Genomic DNA, 6,000 nt, shown 5'->3' with positions numbered 1-6,000 from the left:
CCTAAGAATATGAAAGGTGTTTATTTGATCCCTTGTTCCTGTGGGACCCCCTATATTGGAGAGACTGGTCGCTCCATTAATCAAAGGATTAGCGAACATGCTGCGGACCTTAAACATAGGAGAGCTAAGTCTTCCGCTTTAGCTGAACATGCTGAGAAAACCAATCATCATGTTTGTATTGAGGAGGCTAGTGTTATTGCTAGGGTTTCGCATTTCCATCATCGTAAATTTAGGGAAGCGCTTGAGATTGAAAAAAGGCCTTGCAATCTTAATAGAGACGATGGCTGGAAAGTTAATAGATGTTGGGTCCCTGCTCTCTCTTCCTAGTTGGTTTCCGCCCTCCTCCTTAGGGTTAATTTCTTTTATTTATTATTTTTATTTATTTTCTTTTTATTATTATTTATTTAATATTAACTTATTTATTTTCACTGATTTATGTTTTATTGATTCGTTCTATTATTCCTTTATATTTTTTGAGCCTTTTTAACGAATTTATTATTTTTTATTCTTATTTTATTTATTTATTCGTTCTATTATTACCATTTTTAACTAATTTTCTATCTAACTTAACCTCTTAATTATTAATTTTATTTATTTTGTTTTTATTTTATTTATTTATTCGTTTTATTATTTTTATTTTCTGAGACTTTTTAACTAATTTTTTCTAACTAACCTATTTATTTTATTCTTATTACCATTTTTAACTAATTTTTATTTTATTTTGACTTATTTTTCTAACTAACCTAACCTCTGTGGTTTTCTTCCATTTTATTATTAATTAATTGATAATTTTTAGTAATATTTATAGGCTTTTAATTTTTAGGTCCTTTGTTTTTTGATTTGATTATTTTATTTTTATTCATTTTAATTTATTTTGAGTATTTTATCTTTATTGTTATTTTATTTATTTATTATTTTATTATTATTATTATTATTTTTATGTTTTTCGTAGTAACTAATTTATTTATTGATTTATTTACTTATTTATTTTTAATTTAATTTTCATTTATCTATTTATTAGTTTTTTTTTTAATATTTTTAACTAATTTTTTCCTAACTAACCTAACTTCGTTTTGACATTTGTTAGGTCTTTGATGCATCTATTTATTATTATTTTATAATTTTTAATAATATATTTAAATAAGATTATTTTATATATTGCTTTTAGGGTCCATTATTTAACTAATTTCTAATTTTTATTAATATTTGTGAACTAAGTACCCTTCAATAATATGTTTTAGTCCTAATTCTTATTAACTAAGCTAATAAAATATTTTTGACCCCGGTCCTAGAGTCAAACTAGCCGTTGGTTAGGAGGCTCCGTTCTGCCTATTTAACTTGCTTAGCTGGATCGGTTTCTTCAACTTGTCCTAACGATGAACCACACTTGTTGGTTCGAAATGCGTCGACAAATGGTATTCCATGTGATTTTCGCCGAAAAATCTCTCTAAATTGATATGGATCACAGAAGCCTGAACTCTATTATTGAATCCCTGCATGGAAAAGCCATTGCCACCAAAGTTCATCATTTTGAACGGGCTCGCTTGCAGGTTTCAAGGTTGAAAACAGATCTAGCCTTTCTTAAGCGTTGCAGAGACTCCTCCATCATTCCTAATTTTGCCCGGATTAAGCACCGCCTTCACACTCCACGAAACCATCAGGTTTTCCTTAAGGCGAGTTTGGCGTTAATAAGGGCAGAAATCAGTCGGGTTCGTTTTTCCTTGAATCAGCTTTCTCGGGTGTTGTTTGATTTACATCTAGATCTTGGTAATTTAATTTCCGCCTCCCTGTGGGCCAGAATAGAGGCCTGTTCAGCTTTGAAGTCTCTTCGGTTAGAGGAGATTCGAAAGCAAAATCAAGCTTCTAAGTTCCTAAGGTTGGCGGGGAATTCTGATTTTCTTGTTAGAACCGTGGGAGCAGCTTCCCGGAGCCGTGTCTCATCTGGGCAAATCTCGGCGCTGAATGATTGGGTATCTGGCCGCTCGGATGGGGACTCTGGTTTCTTGTCTCTGGGTTCCTCAGCTCACTTTGTTAGTACCGGTTCTGGCCTGCATTCATCTATAGTGGGCTCGGTTTTACCTGGAGGGAGTAAGCAGAGTCTTCTCTGTGCAGAGGAGGTAATAGAGTTGGTTTCTGAGCAGAGCGTTGCGGGAAATCTCTCTACCCTTCCTGTCGACAGGGATACTGTACACGCTATTTCTCCAGGCGTAAGTCGGTTGTCTCGGGTCAGCAGCCTTGGTGATGCAGCTTTCAGTGTTTCTGATCCTGCTGCGTTATCTACCTTGGCTTGCTCCGCCTCCCCGGGCATTAATGATTCGGATCCGTTGGTTCTTTGTCCGCTTTCTCCTTCAGAAAGCTTTGGTTCCTCAGCGCTCAGGAGGAAATCGCGTGGTGATCTCGCTGACTGTACTGGTCTAGCTGGTGCGGAGCCGGGGTATTCTGGGTCGCCGAAGGTTAGATCCTTGTCCCCGGTGCCCAGCAAGATGGGGTGTTTTGAAAACGGAGGGGTTGGCACGGTCCTCGATTCCCGGTTTTCGGTCAACAGTCCAGCGGGGTTTGCTGTGCCTCTCAGTGGGTTACATAGCAGCGCCAACGGTATATCGGTTAATAACAATATCTTTATTAATGATAATGGTATTAATTATAATAATAATGTTATTAATAATGATATAAACAATGATAATGGTACTAATAATTTTAATAATATTGTTATTAATAATGATATAAACTGTGATAGCGGTATAACGGTTAATAACAATAATTCTATTAATGATAATGTTATTAATAATTATAATAATAATGTTATTAATAATTATAATAATTTCATTAGTAACTGTAATAATTATAGTATTAATAATAATGTGTTTTCTTATAATAACAGTAATAATGTGAGTAATAATATTAATAATAATAACAATTTTTATTGTATCATTAATAATAATCTTAGTAATAATAATAACAATAATGATAAGGTTAATAATAATCGGATGGACATGAGTAACAAAATCTTTTCTAACTTGAATTATAATAAGAATAAGGTGTCTCCTTGTTCTAATAATCTTTCTTCTCTTTCTAGTAAGAGGGTTATTAATCTTTCCAGTTTCAATTTTCCCCCTTCGGTGTTTAAGGTTCTGGGCAAGGGTTTAAATTTTGCCTTAGCCCCTAGAAAAATTCCCGTTGAAGATATTATTTGTGATATTGAGTTTGGGATCAGGGGTTTACCTGATAGGATTAAGGATACTATTAGGCAGGATTGTGCAGTTGCCTTGAGAAAGGCTAGGCCCCCTAAGAGTAACCTTAGCAAGGATGAATTTTTAGCTCTCAGATCCTTAAACCAGAACAAAGATATCGTTGTTCTTAAGGCAGACAAGGGAGGTGTTGCCGTCATTCTTAACAGGGTGGATTACCGCAGCAAGATGTTGGATCATCTTCATAATAGTGGTAGTTACAAGCAGCTTTCAAAAAATCCTTTGAAGAAGGTTGCAAGAAATGTGGCTTTGGCCATTAAATCCATTGGCTCATTAAGTTCCTTGCACCATAAGCTCATTGAAAGCAACCCTATTACTCCGAGAATCTATGGTCTCCCCAAGATTCACAAGGAAGGTGCCCCCTTGAGGCCTATCGTCAACACCATTGGGGGTCCTACCTACCTTCTTGCGAAGTTTCTTGCGTTAAAGCTTAAACCCTTGGTTGGTCGAACGGAGTCCTTCGTAAAAGACTCTGCTTCATTTATTGAGGAGCTCAAGGGCATTAAGCTTGATCCTGGGGACATTCTTGTTAGTTTCGATGTTGTCTCCTTGTTCACTTGCATCCCTATTAATGAAGCCATGGAGGTGATCCATCGCCTAACAGATCCTGACACGGCCAAGTTGGTTGAGATCTGTCTCACTTCCACCTTTTTCAGTTTTGAAGGTGAGTTCTTCGAGCAAACCTGTGGGGTTGCGATGGGCTCCCCCCTTTCCCCTGTTGTTGCTAATCTGTTTATGGAAGATTTTGAGTCCAAGGCTCTTAGCTCTTCTCGGCTCTTGCCTAAGCTGTGGAGAAGGTATGTGGACGACACCAATGTCATATGGCCTCATGGGCAGGTTGAGCTTGATCTCTTCTTTGATCATCTCAACAATCAATCCTCAGCCATTAAGTTCACTAAGGAGCAAGAAGTTGATGGTTGTCTTCCATTCCTTGATATTCTTATTTCTAAGAATAGTAATGGTTCCCTCGCCCATCGAGTTTTTCGTAAGAAAACTCATATGGAGCAGTATCTTCATGCCAATTCCCACCATTTCTTGGCTCAAAAGATGGGTGTCCTCAATACCCTTGCTACTCGGGCCCTAAGAATCTCCGACAAAAAGAGCTTTGAGAAAGAAAAATCCCATCTGCTTGATGTCTTTGTTGAGAATGGTTATAGTAGATTCTTGGGTCAGAGGGCTTTTCTTAAGGCTTCCAAGAATTCTCTGACTAAAAGGGAACCGATGGAACAAATTCCAGGTGTCCTTCTTTCGTATGTTCAAGGGACCACTGATAGAATTGGAAGGATTCTCAGGAAGCATAGTATCCCTGTGACCTTCAGGCCCCTGAACACCATTCGTGGGTCCCTAAGATCTGTAGAGGATCCTATCGACCGTAAGGATATGAAAGGTGTTTATTTTATCCCTTGTTCCTGTGGGACCCCCTATATTGGAGAGACTGGTCGCTCCATCAATCAAAGGATTAGCGAACACGCTGCGGACCTTAAACATAGGAGAGCTAAGTCTTCCACTTTAGCTGAACATGCTGAGAAAACCAATCATCATGTTTGTATTGAGGAGGCTAGTGTTATTGCTAGGGTTTCGCATTTCCATCATCGTAAATTTAGGGAAGCGCTTGAGATTGAAAAAAGGCCTTGCAATCTTAATAGAGACGATGGCTGGAAAGTTAGTAGATGTTGGGTCCCTGCTCTCTCTTCCTAGTTGGTTTCCGCCCTCCTCCTTAGGGTTAATTTCTTTTATTTATTATTTTATTTATTATTTTTATTTATTTACTTTTTATTATTATTTATTTAATATTAACTTATTTATTTTAACTGATTTATGTTTTATTGATTTATTTTTATTGATTCGTTCTATTATTCCTTTATATTTTTTGAGTCTTTTTAACTAATTTATTATTTTTTATTCTTGTTTTATTTATTTATTCGTTCTATTATTACCATTTTTAACTAATTTTCTATCTAACCTAACCTCTTAATTATTAATTTTATTTATTTTGTTTTTATTTTATTTATTTATTCGTTTTATTATTTTTATTTTCTGAGACTTTTTAACTAATTTTTTCTAACTAACCTATTTATTTTATTCTTATTACCATTTTTAACTAATTTTTATTTTTATTTTTATTTTATTTTGACTTATTTTTCTAACTAACCTAACCTCTGTGGTTTTCTTCCATTTTATTATTAATTAATTGATAATTTTTAATAATATTTATAGGCTTTTAATTTTTAGGTCCTTTGTTTTTTGATTTGATTATTTTATTTTTATTCATTTTAATTTATTTTGAGTATTTTATCTTTATTGTTATTTTATTTATTTATTATTTTATTATTATTATTATTATTATTATTATTATTATTATTATTATGTTTTTCCTAGTAACTAATTTATTTATTGATTTATTTACTTATTTATTTTTAATTTAATTTTCATTTATCTATTTATTAGTTTTTTTTTTTTTTTTGAATATTTTTAATTAATTTTTTCCTAACTAACCTAACTTCGTTTTGACATTTGTTAGGTCTTTGATGCATCTATTTATTATTATTTTATAATTTTTAATAATATTTTTAAATAAGATTATTTTATATATTGCTTTTAGGGTCCATTATTTAACTAATTTCTAATTTTTATTAATATTTGTGAACTAAGTACCCTTCAATAATATGTTTTAGTCCTAATTCTTACTAACTAAGCTAATAAAATATTTTTGACCTCGGTCCTAGAGTTAAACTAGTCGTTGGTCAGGAGG

The sequence above is a fragment of the Pinus tabuliformis genome, chromosome 3_2 (genome assembly GCF_031772625.1).
Source record: "Pinus tabuliformis cultivar Carrire ecotype Pingquan chromosome 3_2, CPIR1, whole genome shotgun sequence".
Lineage (NCBI taxonomy): Eukaryota > Viridiplantae > Streptophyta > Pinopsida > Pinales > Pinaceae > Pinus > Pinus tabuliformis.
Note: the sequence above shows the minus strand (reverse complement) of the source record.